At 35.9% G+C, this 22,357-nt stretch overlaps 1 protein-coding gene across 5 annotated transcripts in view; it reads left to right on the top strand.

Annotated features, from left to right (window-relative positions):
* Positions 1-22,357, top strand: part of THSD7A (thrombospondin type 1 domain containing 7A) — a 308,856-nt gene that overhangs the window by 31,692 nt on the left and 254,807 nt on the right. For all 5 annotated transcript variants that reach the window (XM_030008044.1, XM_030008047.1, XM_030008048.1 and 2 more), the window contains one exon: positions 15,162-15,270. The gene's annotated coding sequence lies outside the window, so the exon portion shown is untranslated. The remainder of the gene's footprint in view (positions 1-15,161; positions 15,271-22,357) is intronic.

Consider the following 22,357-nt stretch of genomic DNA (forward strand, 5'->3'; position numbering starts at 1 on the left):
AATCTAGGCTGAATATGTGAGCAATACTAGGTATCCACCATAATAGCAGCAAATTGTTATGAGCTAAATTTCGTAGAGTAAAATGGGACAAATAAGCATTTCTAAGCCTTCCCTAGGGACAGAAAAAGATGACCTTCAGCCTAAATTTACATTCTGACAAAGAGAAAATACATTTTAATTCCTTGCATTTTAAGCTAATGTTACTTTTCCAACACTTGGTTGGAACCAATGTTCTTGGAATTAGCAGTTTGTTAAGAAACTGTAAAAATGGCAGATGCACTGGATGTGGTAGCAATTTCCCAGCCAAATTTCGAAGTACTAATATGAGTCTTCCAGGCTTCTTTTTAACTAATAGTTGGACTATGTGGTTTTAGATGTAAATATCTGGTTTTATATACTTTTCTTGTGCCCTAGTGTTCCATATACCCATTCCTTTATATAGTATTTCTTGTAGAAGATCCTAACCTAAGAATGTTAAACAAACTATGACTGTTGTGTAAATAAGAACATTGTGAAAATGGAAGACGGATGTTAAAACTACTTGTACAGAAGTCTAATATGAAGACATGTTGTGTGAGATATTTGTGCAGTGGTTTCCCTGCTTTCTGAGAGGTAATTAGCATGACAGTTTGTTGTTAGGCCACTTACAATGCATATATGAAGTCATCATTGGAAGATTTAAAAAAACCTGTTAAAACAAGAGAGGTTGTGTTGAAGGAGAGAATCTGCAAGAATGATTCCAGTGTCAACAAGATCTGTTTGGTATCAGATTTATCTCTGTGCACAATGGTTGTGGAATGAAAGCCTCCACGGGTTTTGGGGGGTCCTGGCCAACAATTCAATACAAGAGAACTGAACTGTGGTGCAAGTAGTTTGATAATAGTGTCTTTGTTGTAGATAACAGTAAAACAAGACCATGTTTTGACTAAAATGGGTGATAGATGTTGAAAGCTTCTCAATACTCAGGTCTTAATTCAAAAGTGGTTTTGAAGAAATGGAATTTGTGATTTCTGTTTAAAGCTGATTAACTTCTTTTTATGGCTAATAGTGCATTTTGTTCAAGGCGATATTTTGAGGCGGCCAAAACCATTTTTAATTTCACGTTTGCTTTGTAGATTTATCCAAAGTATAAATGACATCATCTTTCAGCTTGGTGCACTTGTTGTAAATGTTAGGAAACTGAAGAGCTAGAGCTAGAGAAACGTCCATTCTTGCTTTCAAATTCACCAGGTAGACCAGTGGCTCAGACATTTTCTTTAGTGATAAGCCTAGTATTTGCCTTCTCTTTTTGTCCAGAGGACTTGGATCCATAGTTCTCATTGCATAGACTAGGGGGAAAAAATATTTTCTGTTGTTACTTGCCTTCATTGAAGCATTCTGCAGCACAAGATACCACACTTTAAGAGTTTAGCTAATTGCAACTGGGATAGTCATTCTTGCCCTTTCCTCTAGTAAATATTCAGTATTGTCTTACAAAACTGGCCAAATCTCCTTGAGCAAGCTCTCAAGCGAATCACTCTGGACTTTGATCTCTGCTGTTCCAAGGGAATACAACTCTTACAGTAGCTCATAAAACACAATCTGGCCTTTTGTACAGTTGATTCTGAATATTAATGCCAAGATCTAAATGGATTAGAAACTTCCAGGGAGGCATTAATATCTTGTGACAGGAATTTCTTTTGCAGAAGATGGCCCCACTTTAGATGTTAGGTAGCTGTTTCAGCACATCTAGAGCTTCTGTGTTGTCCTTTGTTTTACTGTGCATCATCTATGTAGTATCTAGTAAGCAGCTACATGGATTTCTGAGATGGCTTTCCTGAGAAGGAAACAGCTGAGAGCAAAAGAATATGTTGCCCTTAGAAGGCCCTAAATTGTCTTTGCCTTCCAGGCTTAGTGATAGTCTGGGGTTTGAAAATGAATTAGAAATATCTGGCGTGTTCTACATGGTACAGAAGGAAATGTGTATGTAAATGCCATGAAGCAGTATCAAATATAAAAACTTGACTGTAAGTAAGGAATGTGATGAACTGGCCATGCATAAGAATGACTTCAGGCTTTACTTACTTGAAGTAGCTAAAAGGTTTCATTATTTCCAGGGGTATTGTACATACCTAATTTATCACCACAAGCTTTCTATTTTGTTTTTGGACTCTCAAATAAATCAAGCATTTCTTTACTGAGAGGGTGGTCAAACACTGGAACAGACTTCCTAGAGAGGTGGTCGATGCCCCAAGCCTATCAGTGTTTAAGAGGCATTTGGACAATGCCCTTAATAACATACTTTTTAACTTGGTCATCCCTGAACTGGTCAGGCAGTTGGACTAGATGATCATTGTAGGGCTCTTCCAACCGGAATAGTTCATTCTATTCAAACATGAGCTGTGAGCTGGTTCAGCATTGAATGTGTAAATAATACCTTCATACTGATGTATCTGCCATACTCCAGAGGGTTTGGGTGCATGCATTCCTTTTCAAGCTTAGCTGCACGCTGCCTGCCTGACAGCACTGGAAGAAGATGCCCCCTTGGAACAGTGTCACTTTCCCTAGAAAGAGGGCAAACAAAAGACTTCAGGTTTCAAATAAAATTGAGAACAAAGGTGTTCAAAGAGGATAAAAATAGGCTCCTGAGAACCTGAGACACCCTCTGGGAGACACTTCAGTCAGTCTTATGTAGAGTTTGTGGGATGCTTGTTTCCAGATCAAGGCTGAACACCTGGCCTATTTAAATAAGCAAGGCAAAGGTAAAAATTACATACGAGTGATACATACAGTTGTTTGCATGTATGTATGTATATATCTGTATGTAACAGTTTTAGGTTTCCTGAGTATCTGTTAGCTCTGTAATGAAATTTTTGTCTGAAGTTCCTGATGTTTAGCACATTAGATGGAGAAGTAGCTTGAAAGTCTGGGTCCTGCTGCTTTTCCGAAGAAATGTATGTGTTCAGTATTTTCACCCTGTCCACTACGTGCCGATGTATGTGCTGGAATTCTCCTCGGTGAAATAGAAATCGCTGTTTATCTCTAGGAACAGTGCACTGAGGTGAATGTGTAGGGCATAAGACTTGTCACACTCTGTGGTGAGGATATATCATGTGTCCTAATCATGCTTCAGAGGGGCTTTTCCTATGAAGCTCAGATAACGCGCAATCTATTTCTACTGAAGGGTTGGTTTGGTTTTTTTCTTTTCTTTTCCTCTGTAGTAGTCAATCATAGTGACATGAGGTAGGATTTTGCCCTTATTTACACCCTGTCTAGGGTCATTCAGCTCCAGGAATCACCACAAGAGGCGATTTTAGACATTAAAAAGAAATGTGCTTGCAATGTTTTTCTATGTCATTTTGCTTTTGCCAGTGAAAACACGCACCGTTCTGTGACAGTTTTTATTTGGCCTGAGCATTTGCACAGATTATAGGGTGCTGTCACAATTTCTAGTAACTTCAACACTTTTTTCTTTTAATAGAACAATAGAACCAAATGACCCTTGATCAACAATTTTTTATAATGGTTCTATTTTGCATATCCCACACTAACCAGCTTCCAGATGTATATCAAACTGTTGTAGAGCCACACATTCAAAAAAGGTTTCATATTTTACTTACTTTTAAATAAATAGAATTAAAAATGGGAGGAAGTTAAATACAAAGGTATACAGCAGATACTTGCAGAATAATGTGATCATTTGATAGAATTCAATGTCTGAGGATTAAAAATCCTTAGATTAAAATGCTTGTCAATCAGTGGGACTGGTGGTTTGGTTTTGGTTTTTTTTTTTCCAATTTAAGAAGAGGTTCACATGTTTTGTATGCTGTTTCCCTGGAGTCTGGCTGAATGAGAGTGTGGAAATCAACTGTTTAAAATGTTTTCATCGTAATGATCTCCGCTACCATCTCCCGTATATGTTGCTTGGGATTAGGTGCAGTTGTGCTTGAAAAAAAGGTAATAAGTTTCCAGCACAATGAAGCACAAAGAATGCTTAAGTGAAGATTAAATTAATGTTCTTCAATGGTGATAGATATTTTTTTTTTTTTGAGCAATGTCAATCAATAAACAAGACACTGCAATATGCAGACCTTCAAATGAAAAAATTCACAGCATGTAGAAGGAAGTATGAAAGAATATGGGAAAAACAAAGCCAGTTTGTCACAAAAGCAATGTATATGTTTTTTGACCACTTATTTAAAAGGGTTTTTTTATAAATGTTCTATGCAGTAGTCAAGGCTTTGGGTTTTCTTTTTTTTTTTTTTTTTTCCTTTTGGCACATGGGAAGAAGAGTTGGGGAAAAGGAAGAGGGAATTGTTTTGGTTTTAAAGTATGCATCCATTCAATTACAAAACATGAAAAAGTCTGCATTGTCTGGAATTTCAAAGTAATGTTTCTGCTTTTTTTTTATTTACCTTTCTTTTTTCTTCAAGTATACATAGGAATTTGATGTATATGAAGAGAATTTCTCTGCCCAGCACTGTTCAAGACTGGACTTCAGTACTTCATATTTTAAACACAAATGCATTTAATTGGAACTGCGCTTGAAAATATTTATAGTTCATAAATTTGTCCATCTTAGCATTGGTTGATTCTTTTTTTGTCTTTTCAGTAGTACATCCCTTTTCTGCTTCTGCAGTCTTAAATGTTCCTCCAGCTCCTGCCAGACTTCTGGGCACTCAGAGCTCTTGGCCATTCTTATGTTGGTCAAATGTCTTCATGTAACATGTATTTTTACCATTTCCAGTCATAGCCCTTGGTCTTCCGCAGATTATTTCTTTTTCTACTTAATGTTGGGTTTACATGGGAAGCCTGCTATAGGATGTCTAAATGAACTTAGTTGACCTTGACATTTCCCTGCTCACTGAGATCTGCCCAGTTTTCTTTCTCTCTGCATCATTATTTATACCTCATATCACATATTGTTTTTAGCCCTATGTTATTCTCTTTACTGGCAAATTTACTTTGTTATTTCAATTTTAATGTTTTAAAATGCATTTTTCCTCTGGAGATAAGTGATTGTGTCCTGCTTCTGTAGAAAAGAAAAAGCCATATAATGGTACTGTACATCTGAAATCAGTCTTTCTCAGTAACTGCTGACAGCTTAAAAAATGTGATTTAACTTTTTTTTTTTCATCACTGTTTTTAGGCTTAATGTTCCTTTGCATCTAAATGTTCAGATTCATTGGTCTTCATTGTTATCAAATTTAGCTGGCTAGTTTAAGACCATTTTTGTTGGCTTACAAGGATATATTTAGCTTATCTTTACTAATCTTAAGTCCCATTTCTCTTCAAGTCTCCAGACATCATGATCTTTATCGCATGTTCTTGCTTTCTTATGTTAGCAGAGTTATCAGCATAACAGAAAAAGTTGCTGCAGACCCATTCTGAAGAGTCCGCAGCAATGACACTGGTTTTCTGGAACCACCGTGTGAAGCCGTAGGGATCCGGCCATAGGGAACCATGTATCTCCCTGCCTTAATCCTTTATTAGATCAAATGGGTCAAGGACTTCAGTCAGTATTAGCACTCTTACTTTTTGAACCAGAAACACTCCATTGTATTGTAATAATTTTATAAGGGGTTCCTGACTGATTGCAGACCAGACGCCATCTCATGCTATGCAATGGTTATATGCTTTCTTTAAATCCTCTATGTACTCTGATCTTATTTCTTTTATCTCTCTTTCATTATCAGCTACGTGATTTGAAATATTTTAAACACTATGGACCTATCTTCACTTATTTCCTCACTTATTTAAAAATAATTAGATAGGAAAGTTATTAACATTGTTAATAGCCTACAATTTTTAAAAGAGTGCTGTGCTGCAATGAAAATTCTTTCCCTTTTTACTTCACAAAAATTATTTTGGTAAACAGGTTGCTAACACAGTTATGCTTAAACATCACAAAAATTTTTAAGTTGGTAACTCTTTGGTTTTCAGCCTCTTCATAGGACTAAATGCTGAGTTTGGAAAATAGCAAGAAATGTAACAGTTAAGGTTTCAGCAAAACTTATCAGCTTGCAGACAATAACAAATAAACCATAAGCAAGTGAAAAAGGGACTGATGTAGGCTCTCTTCCCTGTGTGTTGCTTCTTGCAAAAATGCTATAGGCTTACACTTACCAAGTTAGCCCCAGCATAGTAGCTCTTCTTGTTTGCCTTTGGTATAGTAAGAGTGGATTGTCAGGCAAGCAACTCTGGGTGGGAACTCTACAGCACCTCTTTGGTGGGTGGCCACTGATGGTCCTTCCTCGAGTCTTGCTTTGTCTGATGGAACGATGTATCAGGATCATCGCTAGGCAAGATATTTGGGTACAAGACTGTTTATTTAAAAACCTAGATTTGTAATAATAGAGCCAAGTTACAAAAATATAGAACAAGTTGTTTTAACATTATACTGAACAGTAATGAATCTCCTTATCAGCTCCAGCATCTTACCTAGCTTTTGAGTTTGGTCAGCATGACCCAAAATCTTCTGAGAGCTATGCTTTCTCTGTTCCTATATTTAAAGGAAATTGCTAGAGCAGGCTGTTTGAGAAACTTTGTTTTCCCTAACCAGGGATAAAATGGCTTGATTGTAGCTTTCTTTTTGGATGATCCTTATTCCCAGAGATTACACCACTGGACATCATATGGTAATGCTCTTCCTCATTCTCCTCAAGTTTCTTAAAAATATTTGTAATGCCTTTCTTGATTAGATTGTTTTTGGCCTTAGGTGTTAAGGTGCTGTCTCCTACCTGCAGCCTTCTTAAGGCAGAATGCCTTTGCAAAACGTGCATCTAAATATTGCTAATTCTTTCAAAATTTATGTTTGTTACTGTCTTTCATAAGGAGAGATCTGTTTTCATTGTCTACAGTGTCAGTGTGTATAGCAGAGTTAGACAACATAAGCTCCGCTTACAGCTGGAGGAGACAAAGAAGCACTTTAAGGGTGTGTTTCATTTATTCTAGATGTCTGCTTGGAGAGTGAGTGACTTCATCCTTAAGCTTCATTGCCTAGGAGGCTAGCTTAGGTATCTACCTTATGTCTATTTTTAGATAGATTCTGTGTATGATAAAAGGTTAATCTGAAGACAGTAGTGTTCAGAGAGCACAGCCTTCACTTGACAGTTTTGAAATTTAAGGCCGCCCATTGCATGAGTGCTTGGTTAAGATTAGGTTCGGCATTATCCCAGGAAATAGGGAGATATATAAGAAAAGAATACAAAGTACTTTCTAAGATGCTGGAATATAAATTTCCTGAGAAGAATGTATGGGTGAGAGAGATTAATGTCGGGGGGGAATCTCTTCACAGAAGCTTGACATTTAAACCTGATCTGCCAGAGAACCAGTCATGAATATGAAATCCAAATGTCATATTTGTGCTTGTGTAGGTTTGTTTCTTTATATTGTGGATATCCACAGCTGTAAAATATGTAATCATATTTACTATAGCAGTAAAGTTTGGTTTTTATTAATTTTTTTTGTTGTAAAGAATGCCAAACAAAGTAAGGAAATCACTGGAGTGACCGCTTAATTGTAACTGTCAAAATCAGAAATCAAATCAACTAACCCATGTGGGAAGCACTTTCTGGAATTAATGCTGAACCTTTTCACTGCTCTTAGGTGGCCTTGCATGGTTAAGGCACAATATATACTGGTCAGTCTGGTTCATAAACTTATACAAGCCTAGGTATCTGATGTAATTTTTTTTTTTTCTTTTTGATCGTAATAAAAGCCAGTATTTTCTTTACTGTCAGTATCATTGTGGAAAGCAGTGATTACTACTCATTTCTCCTGGGTGATTTACAACTTACTTTGGCAAGAATGGCATAAATTGAAATCTTCCTTTAGGCATCTCAGTGAGCAGTCTCTTTAATTCTTCATCTCCCTGGAACTGCAGTGCAACTTCCTAAAGTCCAAGCATCCCCAATCACCTGCAATGCAAAAGCTAAAGCTGAGGCCAACAGGTTGACCAAATTATAATGCTGTCCACAGTGTCTTGCTTGCTTGCTAGCAATTCCAAAATCTGAATATCTATGAATAGTTTGTTTGAGGTAATAAGAAATATTAATCTGTAAATGAACCTCTGAGATGCAAATAGAATGTGCTGAATAAATATCAATTATTATTCATTAAAATGCAAATGTGGATAGGCACTTTAGAGACAGTTTAGGTAGTCAAAATAAATGAAATATAAGTGTCTAATTACTGATGTTCTGTCTTTTAAGATGTGTATAATATATTACCGTGATTGCTGGACACAGGCATCATAAAGCTGTGTTTTTCCTTCAGCTTTATGCTGCAGCCTCACAACAATTTTTGTCTCCGATGACTATTTGAAATATTCAGGTACCACAGCTCATACTTAAATTTTATTAGATGTGTTCTAAAGATAACTTTTTCTATGGCAGTAGATTTTAGCTGTATGAGTTGCAGTCACTTTAATGAATTCTGTAGTTAAATCCCTGTACGTTGTTTAAAAAGCCTACTCTCAGTTTACAGAGCATAGTGAATTGGAATATTTTAGTTTAGCACTTAAAGAGCATATGTTTTCCAGGTTTACACAGGTTTTAAACTTTCAGTTCAGTGCACAGGAAAACCATTAAGCCTTCTACACACAGATGTCACTCAAACAACTAAGAAAAGTGACAATAAAAATTTAGTGAATTTTTCTTCTGAATGATATGGAGGGCTCGTTGAAGTAAGCGCTCAGAAGGGTAATGCTCAATTTAAGGATAATTTGTAGTGACTGTTTTGGTTTTAAAGTGCTATCATGAAATGTGAATTGAACAAAGTGCACTGGGACTTTTGGGACATGGACACAACTGTAGCGTGTTGTTATGAACTTTTAAACATCCTTTGAGATTGTAAATTTGCAGCAATCTGCTAATGGTTCTATGATAACAGAGCTTGCACTTGGTCTGATAACAATATTGTTAGGAGACTGCTTCATTAAGCTGTATCTGTGTGTATGCATACACATACCTAATTAATGCTAAGTATAGCCACATGTCAACATTTAACCCTTCATTATCTCTTTAGTTAGATCTTAAAAAGATAAAGTAACATAAAAATAATTGTAGGTAAGTTAATTAGTGATCTGTTGAATCCCTTGAATCTAGAAGGAAATGGGATCCAAATATAAATTGAGAAATGGTACTATATGTACTAATAAACGTATCTTAATGCAAATTTGTTTTAGATATTATTGAGAACATGACTCTATATTTGAAAATTAATTAATTTTTTTTTTTTTAGTGAGTTCAAGTGACTGAGTTTCATGGTCTATAGAAGAGCTTGTTTTGATCTTTTCTTCTTGTGGGATAATATTTTGAAATTTAATCATGTAAGATTCTTTTATAAGTACTATGAAATAAAATCTAGTAAGAATGAATTGCTTGTTATTAATTTGTTTGCCATATGATAGCACCAAAATGGGAGATTATTTTAATGTCATTAGAATTAATTAACATATATTTGGCAAATACAAATTATGGTCCAAGTCCTTGGTGAATTCCAAATTACATTCAAATTGCAGTGCAATGAGTGGTATTTTACAGAGGACAATCTCCAAGACTTTTTCCATTTGTGTCAATCCCTGAATTATAATGGAAAGTATCATTAGGTAAAGTCCCATGGGAACTGTTTTGCTCTTTCCAGAAGCCAGGCATTTAGTAGCATCAAAATCAGATACAAAGCAGACTAGATAGTGATCTGGAATTGTAATGATGTGAAGAAATGAAAAGGCATGAGAATTAAATATTTCATATCTTCATTGTAGTTAAGTATAGCAAAGGCAGAGGAAAAGGAGAGTTGCAATAAAATGCTCTGTGTAAATGCTGGAGCAGAAGTTGGATGGTTGCCCTTTTCCTTTATGTATGTTGACCCTTAAAGTAATTGGGATGGTGATTGTAAATATTCACACTGGTGTCACTCACTGTTTGCCACTCTGCCAGCTATAAATGCCTCCAAATAATAAAAAAGATGGCAGATCTCATTTTCATATGGGGGAAGTATTTTACTCATTTTCTTTAAACAAGGAGGCAAAGGGCACAGTGTGCTGTAAATGATAGAAATGCAAATTCTCTGCATAGTGGCAGGAGTGAAATAGTATCACTATGAAGGTTAGAAATAAAAATCCCCATCCCCTCCCCATGTGAAGAACATGGATCACAGACAAACCTCACTTCTTCCTTTGAGTTTACTTCCAGTGGTTGCATCAGGACCTTGCAATACTTGTAACACAGCCTTCACTTTATATTACCTTTTTTAGTCATTCACCTAACACCTTCTCCCATCTGTCCTGCTGTCTGTTGTTATTTCTCTCTGTTAAGATGAACTGGTATCTCTACAAAAGAGAATATTTCATAATGGATTTTTAAAAATTTGTATTGTTTTTCATTTTAATGTCATTTAAAGATGTTTAGATATGGCAGCAGTTATGTCCATATAAAAGCCTGCTTGGGCCCAAGGAGTCACAAACTGTGTAAATAAATCTAAAGAAACCCTTCCAGTGTAAAGTGTTTATAGCTATGGTGGGAATTCTGTGATTTAAATTCACTTATTTAATGTAAGCCTCTTTGTAAAATTGGTGTCTCTGAGATTATTATTATCTGTTCTGATATATCTGTGGCTTACAAAATGTACAGTTGTAAAAATACTCCATCATCCTGTGTTACGATAAAAAGTGTTTTTGCAGATGGGACTATTAGATACATGTAAATGTCAGAAAAGACACAATAAGGAGAGAAAAGATCCAAAGTGCATTTAGACTACTAACATCTGAGACACATAATTTCAAGACAGGATTACATATGCAAAATTAGGAGTTTAAGATCTGACTTTATACTTTGGTTTGGGTTTAATTGCATAAATGTTTCTTCCAATGAGCTTGTAAGGTGTATTGTATATACCTTTTTATGTTCTATCGATTTATTTTTTTAATTATGTGGTGCGTGTTACCAATCAGGTTTCCAAAGGCTTGGAAACATCTCACATAGTACTTTCAAGTGTAATGAAAAAATTTCCAACTCTGTTACACCCAAAAGAGGAAAAGGAAAAAGTGAGCTATCAAAAATACTCTGTGTGTGTGTGCATGCTCTGCTCATATTTTACATTAGAAAATTATAATTTCTGTCAAGAGGGGCTAGTTATCTGAAAATGAATTGCATGAACTTTATGTATTCATACAGTTCAACTCTACAGAAGGTGAAAGTACTAGATATTATAATCTAGGACTATTTAATGGATCTACATAGAAATTACAGAATGCAAAAATGTGCCATTCATAGTATTATTGGTATAACAGTTGTGATTGAATGAGGTATTATGAAAATAAATCTTTTCAAAACTGAAATGTATATGGGGAAAAAAAAAATCTGTATGGAAAAGAACTACCTAGCAGTGACCATTTGTTTTGGAAATGAGCAGATATGAATCAAACAAACGTTGAAAGACTATCTTCTTATTGAAAATGAGGTTTATCAAATGATGATCAAAAAAAAAAAGAGCAAATCAAACCCAGTGAAAATAGTGGTAGTTTTACAGTCTATCAGCTGTCAGCAAAATAGCATAATGAATTATTTTTGTAGTTTACAGGGAATTTCATATGAAACGATCACAAAGGTAGCAAGCACAACTAAAACAAAAAAGACACTTCTACTTAAGCTAAGCTGTAGATTTTGCCAAGGAATGAGAAAAATGTATCCTCTGGCGAACAAGAGGTCATCTCATCAAGGCTACTTTAAAAAAGTTTGAGGAAGATTCCCCATTTCCTGGGTTTATATCTTTTAGTAACTGAAATTACTACACTGATCAGAAAATCATCTGTTGTTTATGTCTGTCTTTAAAACATTTGTTTTCACTCATGGTGTCCTATGTATTAGAATAGTAAACTGAGATAATTCTGGCATTCTAATTTTAATAGTCATGTTTCTGTTTGCAAGTCAAATAACAGGATTCATATTCTTGGTTATAAGTTTTGGGTGCTGGATTGGTGTCATTATGTTTCCTTGTGCAATCTGTGTCGGACTCTTGTGGTAAATGGCAGCAAATGACAGTCCTTCACTGCATATGTGTTTCTTATGAATGCTATTTGTGGCACCACTATTTATTAGTGGAAGGCTCAGAACTAATTTTGTTTTTTTAAAAAAACTTAAACTCAGTTACGTGGCAGGAGGATGGAGAACACCTACACCAACTGTCTGTTGCGTTAAATCATTGGAGCTGCGCTTAAGTCATAAGGGTTGGAATTGAGTCACAGGAACACGTGTCTTCCTGGTTTTGCAAAGGATACTTCTCTTATTCAAATAGTGCTGTCATGTGAGGCTTGGTAGACCTAATTGGCCTTAGGACTGAAGTCTGAAGCATTTCAACTTTGAACTTAGGAAGGGAGAAGAATCTGAACTCTGTCTTGTTGATATTTATTTCACACCTATCACACAGAAAAAGCCATAGAGAGTTACAGTTACTGAATGTGAATTGTATCTCATTCCTTAAATGTAAATTCATTTATTTTGTAATGTCAAGAATAGGCAATCCACCCTCTAGCAGAAACTATTTTGTATTGTAAGGGCTTGTCAGCATTTTATTATAATTCCATTCTTCAGGCTATAGAAATTTGCTTTAAGCTGAAAGCTGAATGTGAAATATCAGCCTCGTGATAAACTCGCTTTATCAAAATTGGCTGAAATTGGCTTAATTTTAAACAGTTCAGAGGTTCAACCAAAAAGAAATTTGTTGCTTCTGACCATTCTGCTGTGTGCATTACTCAAATTAACCTGTTTGTATATAATCAGCTGTTTTGTGGTGCTCATGTGAAATGCTTTGGGTGTGTACTTTAAATGGCTGTCATGTATGTGGACAAAAAATAAACATTGACATGTGGATGCGATTTCCCCCCTATTGCCTCATCTGAATATCTGCATATTAGAGTTCCTAACTGCGCCCACAGAGTTTGGTCTAAAATTCTCTGAATTAGAGTAAAGGTGTGTCATGGTTTAACCTGGTGGGCAGCTGCTCGCTCACTCCCCCTGGGAAGGGAGAGAATCAGAAGGGCAAAAGTTAGAAAACTTATGCATTGAGATAAGGACAGTTTAATAGGTAAAGCAAAAGCTGCACATACAAGCAAAGGAAAATAAGGAATTAATTCACTACTCCCTATCGGCAGGCAGGTGTTCAGCCATCTCCAGGAGAGCAGGGTTCCATCGTGCATAATGGTTACTTGAAAAGACAAACGCCGTCACTCCAAATGTCTTCCCTTCCTCTTCTTCTTACCCCGGCTTTTATTGCTGAGCGCGATCATTTATGGTCTGGGATATCCCTTTGGTCAGTTGGGGTCGGCTGTCCTGGCTGTGTCCCCTCCCAGTTTCTTGTGCTCCGCGAGCCTGCTTGCTGGTGGGGTGAGAAGCAGAAGAGGCCTTGATGCTGTGTGAGCACTGCTCAGCAATAGCTAAAACATCACTGTGTTATCAACATTGTTGTCATCTCGAATCCAAAACATAGCCCCATACCAGCTACTATGAAGAAAATTAGCTCTATCCCAGCCAAAACCAGTACAATGTGTTAGTTCAAAGAAGCCTAAAAGCCCAGGAAGATCAATTTCCACTTCCTTGTATTACTGAGAGAGATTTACTGCTGACTGGAGGTACCTAACTCATGTTGCCAATAAAGTAAAATAAACCAAAAAAGGGTATTTCATTCTGTTTCACAAAGGGCTTCTTGCTCCAAGTCCCCAGCTTGGGCAGTGGTGGCATACTAATATACAGACCAGCATTGCTTTCTGGTAGTACCAGACAACTCCTCGTTTTACACTTTCCTCATGAAGAAAAAAATAAAATGATTTTGGAATGTGGATTTTCAAATAAAATAGTCTTATCCAGTAAAGGTGCAAAGGACAATTGTGTCTTGTTACTGCAGTTCTTTTACAGTAGTCAATATAAAACATATAATAAAGACAATATAATGTTACAGCTTAAATGTGGAGAGAAACACTGTAGAGTAAGATCTAGATTACATGAAAACTTTGCATGACGTTTTGACTACATGTAAGTTTTCTGACCCTGATTTATCTCTTTCTTGTTTTTTTAATAGTACAAGCTAAAAAGGGTAGGAAGATCTCAGGTGAGATTAGGTATAATCCTAGAAGTTTCTCAGTGTAGGCAAACATGGATGCAACTAAAGAAAAAGTGGTCCTTATTGCGGTCCATCCTCTTACATTCAACTTGTTCTGCTCTTCTGTGTCCTTCATAAGACAGAAGGAGGAGGTTACATTAGCAATAAGGCTGAGGATTGTACTCCAAAAGGTACTCCAAACTCCAAAACTGGACTCCAAAAAAGGAATTAGGACATAGAGCAAATGGAGCAGAAGAGAATGGCTAGCAGTTATGATTTTTTTTTTCTGTTTAGCTGGCGTATTTCTCCCAGCTAAAGAAACTTGGAGGTGTGATTGTATAAATGCAGAATCATTCTGCCTGTCCTGTTCCTTACTTAGTGCCAATGTGCTCTATGTAGTATATTGGATTACGTTTATATCAATTGGTTGCCTGGGCTGATTAATTTGTCAAAAAGTTGGACTTCTTTGATTTTAATAAGCCTCTGTAAAGATTGAATCTTAATCATTTGGGGTAGTAATGGCTGACAGTTAACAGATTGTGTTTAATTTTTTTTTTTTAAATAGCTTCAGACTGAAAATAAAAATCTCTTTCAATATATTTGGAAAAGTACAGGCAAGACTAAGCCATGATTCAGAGGAATGTCCTATTAAATTAGAACTTTGAGATGGATATATGTAATGTGATCAGATGGCATAAATGGAAAAAAGAATGGGAGGAGAAAAGGTTCAAAACAGATGCCTGGCAGCAATTTTTCACGGAAACAAAAAATGTGTGGAATGACCTTCCAGACGTGATTATGCTATGGAGAATTAAATATAGGGCTATTCAGGGAAATTAGAAAACATCCAGGGGCATGTGGGGACAGTAAGCTTTGAAATGGGGGGAGCCATTAAAATATGCTTATCACCATACGTTCTTGAACATACAGAGATATTAATGCTGAACTTACTATTGGTGGTACATAGTTTAGATCATCACAACAGACTGTCCACCAGTACCCTCTCCTTAGTGAATCACTGGGGGAACTCATATGGGTGATTTGTTTAGTTTTTGCCTTCTGACTTTTTATCTACTTATTTATAGGTTTCTTCTGAATTTGCTGCACAGAAGTTGCCTGTCCCCGTGGTATTACTTTAGCATGCTGTGGAATCATGTTGGTTGTGAAGTCCCTCGCTAGCAGCGGAGAATGAAGGTGTGTTTAGTTTCTACTACTTAACGACTTTTTAGACATGGAGGAATTCCATGTGGAATATTAGTTTGTCTCTTTCCTATCAACTCTTTGATACTTATTACAGAAAATTTTAAACTTGTTTTAAATCAATAGCAATTATCTTTGCTTAACTGAGACATGGTTTACAGATAGAGCTACAATCTGCATAAAGCAGTCCTATAAGTGGACTAAGAAAGCAGACCTGATTCTTATGTGGATAACAGTAAACTGCAGTTTGTCTAAATTAAATATAGAGAATTTCAGGTTTATATTTTTGTTCCAGTTATAAATACGTCTAAGTAAAGAAAGCTGTCTCTAGGCAATAATAGCTAACATATTACTGTGCGCTTAGGTTGTCTCTCAAGTAAAAAATTGATTGTGAAACTGTATAGTTCATCATAAGTGAATCTATCTTTGAGTAACTTAGCTTTGACTAAAAAAGTAATCGTGGTAGCAGAAGAATGTTCTTTTCTTCTGCAATATATGTGTATAGATAGTTTGAGCATAAATCCTACAATGATCAAAGTTGGAAAGATTAGTTTCTGACCAGGAGAGGAACGATTCTTTTCTCTAAAATAGCATATTTTTTTGTCAATTTGTGATCTTTGGGGGCAAAGCCAGGAGTTTTTTTATGGAGCCATTATTTTATTAGAGTCAATAGTCTGACTAGGGTAAAAGTTTTGTATTAATTGTATTTCAGTGAGTGAGTGAAAACCTATTCAAGTCACTTCTACGTAGTTCTAATTGATTTGCTTTTCCACTGTATGTGACAGATCTCACCATAACTTGGACACTTCATTTTCATAATCAGAAGGGTGCAAACAATTAATTTTTTCCCAAATTATTTGGTTTAATATAACAATTATTGGATGAAATTCTATGAAAACTACAAGAATTATGGGATAAAAAGTCCCTTGGAAGGCAGGTATGGCTGGATTGTCTACAAACTACTAAAAAAAAATTTAAATCCTCTCAACCATCCTTAACACTGTTTTTATATAAACTATATAAAATATGCAGTGCATATGATGGTGTAGTTGTTGCATTATTGACAGTTAGTTGTCCTAACAGACAGATGAGCTGTCATTCAAAATTCATACCAATAAATCCTGTAAAATATTGCAAACATCAACATATTTGTTTATTGTCCTACATAAATCATATATCTTGGATGCTGTTATGAATATTCTAAAATGTCACTGTTTTTAATTTTTTTTTCTTTTAGAAATAAGAAATAAAAACTAAGTAAAATGTTAATGATAACGATTGCATGCAAGCAATTGAGGATGAAATAAAACCAGAATGTTCAGGTATTATAATGAGAAAAGGGAGGGAGTAGTAGTCTTTTTGATTGCTATATTCTATAAAAATAATTGGTTCATTATCTTAATTACATTCTTGTTCATGATATCAAGGTTGAACGAAATAATAGTAGCAGTAGAGGGATGTTATTTTCCTGATTCTGGCAGTTATTAATTGAGGAAGTGAGAGTTTGGTGGTGCTGAAAGGAGACAGGTGAATATCAGATGCAGAGGACCTTCCCTGCATTTCATATTCTTTACCATCTGTGTTGGGAATTCTAAATTCAGCCATGGGCTGGGAGAGGACAGAAGGTTGCATCTCCTTTTCCATTTTATTCCTTAAAAAATGCTGTTTTCAAGATAGTGTTCAGTGGAATGTATGTATTTTTAATTGCAACTTAAAAGTTTAGCTTTTTTAACAGAGAAACATTATGTTCTCTGTTAAGTGCTTACATTTTGAAATGCTGAACTCTGCATTAATTATTCTGGTTCTAACAATTTTTCCTTGGTTATTAATGAAAGTTATTAATGGTTTCAGCAAATAAGTGTTGGCCGTTTCTCTCCCTTACCCCAGAAATCTTTAATAACAAGAGGAACCACTTATTTTGACCTGTTCAGTGGTAAAAAAGAAATAGTTTAAAAGATTTATGCCAGTAGAACATGGAGAGTATAAAATGAGCTTGATATTGGTTCTAAACTCAATAGATGATTAACTGGACAGTATTAATGGATGTTCAAAGGCATTTTGATTAGTCTGTATTACCAGCTCAACTGACTAAGAGAGAAGACATGGTGACAAATGTGTTAAAAGAACTATGTTGAATAAGCGGTGTTGTTATTTTACACAATCCGTGGCAATGTAACAGCGTATGAAGTATAAAACCAAAAATTTACCAGCTGAATAAACATGAGAATGTTTTGTTTGGTTTTTATGCAAACCTGTTGTTGGGGTAGTTAGAAAACATTTCTTCCTAAGTTCTCCAACAACTTATTTTGCTTTATCTAATTAAATTTTCTACATGTTAAGTAAACATTCTTGGATATAGGTTCGAAATGACAGTAAGGTTACAAAATCCAGCATTCAGAGTCTCTGTCTTAAAGACAAATTACAAAAACAATGAATTTTTCCTGAACCTAATTGGCTGATCTGATTTAGCTAAAACTTCATAAAAATGTCATCTTGATGGACATACGGAGCTTGAAAACATCATCTGAACATTTGACAAATGTAAATGTGAGTTTAAAAAAATCAGAAAGGAAGAAGTTTTTGGTTAACGAGATAAAGTTCTGGATCATTCACTGATACACCTACCCTCAACTGATCTCTTACAATGAAGGGAACACAAGGAGAGAGGGCTGGTGGGCACCTGGCTGCCTCAGGTGTTGTGCACCGCTCCCAGCTCTGACTGACAGAGGCTGCATGGTGTCTGGCTCTTAGACAGTTTTGGCTTCTTGAACTAAGGCCATAACAATGTGAATAAGTGCTGTAGCCCTTAAAAGCTGAAGCAGTGTTTGCTGAAGGTGACCTTTTTTCCAAAAATGATTTGGACATATTTTTCAGTAACCATAGCACATACAGTTTTCCCATGTTATGAAAGATTTCATTTTTTCATTGTGCTGCAGAGCACAATGCCTTAAATAGAGTATGATCAGTACCAGACTTATGACACTCTTTGAATGTGGTTATGCTAAAAATTTGGTCTTTGACACTGTGAGGTTTTTTTGCTTGTTTTTATCCTGTGGGTGGGTAGTGGTGTGTAAATGAAAGGAAAAGCAATGTTTTCTCAGACCACACAAAGAAAAATTTAAAAATGACTGGAAGAGCTGGACATTTCTGTTAATACATGTGTGTCAGTGCTTGGTTAAAATTATGTCACTTAAACAGATTTACATTTTGAACTGTCAAAAAGAAAGCAGTTGGATTCCAGCTGGTAATTAACCCCTACTACCTCTTCCGTGGCCTTGGCTCCTCTGGCAGGGTATGTATTCTGGAGGGAGGACCTAATCTGCCTTTTATCCCCTCTAATTGCCCCTATAATTGAATGTATATGCCTATACCCTCTGCAGTGGTTGTGGCTCCATCTTCCACTTCAGGAAGACAGCGTTACTGAATCACATCTGCCACAGCTGGCATTAGAACTTCAAGTTTAGAGCAAAAATGGGATTTTACTTAAAGTTTGTAGGATTTCTGGGAAAGGAGAAGAAAGGGTTTTATTGTTGTATTGCTTTATTTTGCTTTTGCCTTTTTTTTTTTTAAATTTTTTTTTTTCCAGTTTCTCTTATTTATTCCCTGTGAGTCTGTAGCAGTTTGTGTTGCCCTTGCACAGATTTGAGTGGCATGACTTTTGGCAACAGGCTGCATCAATTCTCACTGCAAATATTTGTTTGCTACCTGCCCAGCAGCTAACCCTGCTCTCCGGCTTCTCAGTGAAGAAGAGTATCTCGTATCTAGCCATTAATCAGTGTAATCTGTTACTAGCCTTCTCCCATCAGTCCTGTGTCTTCACCCTGCTGACTTCTATTCCTGCTTTACCCCTGCCTGTCAGGCATCATGGGACCTGGGAGCCCTCCCAGCTTCCCACGCATCACATTATTTTTCAGTAGCTGGAAGGAAGAATTATATAGTGATCCATGGACATCTCTATGAGATGCATTTAATGGATGGCTAGGCTGTCAAATATTTGAAAGTGATGTAGGAGGAATGTTTCTTGCCAGTTTGAATAAGTATTAGAAAGCTGGGATTTGCAGTAAGTGTTGAGGTTCTCAACTTGCCTGGGCGGCAGCTGCCTGCCCGCAAGAGCTCTGGAACCAGAAATTAAACTGTGGCATGTCTGTGCTTGTAAAAATGTCAATATTTGCCTGCTGTGTTGATGACAATTTTTAGTTCTTCTTGTAAAACGTTCCCTAATTAACCACTGGCATGTGCCTCTTCATGGGAATTAACTGTTTAATATTTCAGAAAGAAAGGAAGAAATATTTCTCAGCCAACTGGGAGGAATTGACTGCTGTGCCCAAACTCTTTGATATTGCTAAATCGGTTATTGAACTGAAATGGAAAGTCAGATTTAGGCTTATAAAGTTGCATGATAATTTAATTTCCTTCTTATTGGTGTTACATGTATGTGATATGCAGTTCTGCTGAATCTTTACTCTGTATTTTATGTGGGTGTGCATAAACATGCTGCTTGAGCTGAGTCACATTTCCTTTGTCCTCACAACACTTCATGAGCAGTGCAATTAAACAGCTCATGAAAAGTGGTATACTAGTAAAATTTATTTTAGCACAGTGTTTTAAACACTTAAAAGAGTGTATCTTAGGCCTATACTGTGGCAACATAAAAAGCTCACGCAGAAAACCGTAAGCATTATGAAAGGTATACAGCTACTGTAATATGTGTGCTAATTGTATGCTACTCTTACACCCCTTAAGAACTTTTCCCCTATATACACACCTACTTTGGGTAAGAGGGGAACTTTTAGGATGTTAAGTACTGTCAACAGTGAGTTAATACCTGAATTTTGGCACCAAAACTGCTATAGACCATTAGTCCGTGCTGTGATACGCTTCTGATGCTTCTAAAACTGTGATTTTTCTATTTTTGATAGGAACCTTATCTTTGCTCCAAAGTGAAAAATAGAGATGGTTGGAAAAGATCTCAGTTGGAATAATTTTCACTAAAAGGAGGAAAGTCTTAATGGGGATGGCAAAAAGCCTGGTATAGGGTTGTTCCTGCCAGATACAAGAAAGTATTATAGTGAGATTTTCATGGGTAATACATTTACATAAATAGGACTTTTTATAAAAACTGCAAAAATCGGACTTCGGAAGTCAAGGGAATGGGCAAAATCAAAACTGATACTTTCCTTCTTTCATCTATATACATAAGATCTCAGTCTTCTAATGCATGATAGCTGATCCCATAGGGTAAGGAGCTTCCACATGCCTGGCACTAGTGATGCAGCAACCAGCAATCTAGAATTGCCTTTTCAGTAGCAATGGCTCTTAATGAATAAATTGGTACTTCTCATTACTCTGTTTCTTACTCTTTATAGTATGCATACTATTTAGAGAACATGCTGATGTAATAAGTAACAATTGTTTTTCCAATCTTTGATGGATGTATTGTAAGCTATCTGGGCTGGCTGAAAACTCGGAAGTTGTTTCTAAAAATGCATGATGACTTGCAGATTTTTTAATTAATTTATTGAGATCTTCATCTTTGTTTTCTCAGAAGTGTGTCTGGATTAGTTATGATATACAACACAGTAAAATAAATTTGTAACTTATTTCTTATGTAAAAAGTTTAGCCCAAGAATAATTTCTGATTCTTTACATTTGCACCACTTTCTATGTTTTGAATAACACTTTTGGATACAAAGTGACTCCTCAGAAATACCGTAAAATGAGAAAAGCTTAAGGGCAAGTTGTGCTGTTAGTGAGTGATGATACTTCTATCTGGCAGTTCAGTCAGCTTGAATAATACAAGATTTTTGTGATTGATTACCTTACAATGCTGAAATAGTATCTACTAATACAAATGTTTCCATTAAAAAAAGGGAACTTGCTAAACGGAAAAGATAATGTTTTATTAATTTTTTGTCTTGGTTTTATATTCTTGTGCCCTGCAGCTCTAGTGCAGCTGCTCTAAGCGCAAATGCAAATACCAACTTGCTTAATGGGGTAATTAAAGACAGTGGAGGAAAGTTATGTAACAGATACTTACTAAGTGTAAAACATATTCAAGCCATTCCTAATGATATATTAAACTGTGGAATTGTCTCCTGAGAATGGAAAGGCATTGCATACCACTTCTTCAATGGTTCTTTTTCTAAAATTGGATGTGAAATAAAATGGCCCTTCCTTAGTTCTGCAGATTCTGAATTCTTTTTGTTCATTTTACTTGAGTAGGATAATTTAACATTTTTTCCCTATTATTAACCCAGCTTCCCTATATAGTTAAAACCCAATGTATTGAAATCCTGGCTAGCAGCTGCATTATCAGGAAGACCATTATGGAAAAACAGTTTTCAGGAAAATTGCTTTGTCTTCAGGTTATGTCCTGCATTGCTCTGTACAGCTTTGTGTAGAGCGTCCTGAATGTAATTGAGGACAGAATCCAAGGACATAGTGCACTGTGTAGTTTAGCGGGCAAAGCAAAAACTGCATGTGTAACGTTCAGAAATCTGTGATTAGGTAATTGAAGACTTTCATTTTCAAGACTACAAGCTTTTGGAACTAGACTTTATTTTTCTAATTAGTATGCAACATTCTGGGACAGCTTCAATACACTAGGCTTCTCAATTTTTTCCATTCGTGTAATATTTGGGCTACTCACTAGAATTGTTTTCATCTAGTAACAAAGTGAAAAATTCAAGTGTAATTAGCAGTATAACCATAGTGATAAGGTTATAAATGTATAGAATTCAATACACATTTGAAAGGAGATTTCTTACATTTTAAAGAATGGCATAAGCTGGCTTTGCTATTAGAAGAAATGTATATGGGACTACAACCTCATGCATGTTTTAAATTAATTAAATAGAAGTTTGGAGAAAATGTATAGTAGTTTAAATGTTGTTTAAACAATGCTTAAAAAATTTCTTTTAGTGTTGAAGTGTTGGATTGTGGTACTGGAAGATTTGGAAGGTGCGCTCTGATGGCATAAGACACTTTGTCCTTTTGTAGCTCATATCAGATCATTTTAGGTAGGATCCAACTTGTTTCAGTCCTGAAGTACCAATGCCAGTATCACTCACAGTCTTTCTCC

Source organism: Aquila chrysaetos, chromosome 3 (genome assembly GCF_900496995.4).
Source record: "Aquila chrysaetos chrysaetos chromosome 3, bAquChr1.4, whole genome shotgun sequence".
In the NCBI taxonomy this organism is placed as follows: Eukaryota; Metazoa; Chordata; class Aves; order Accipitriformes; family Accipitridae; genus Aquila; species Aquila chrysaetos.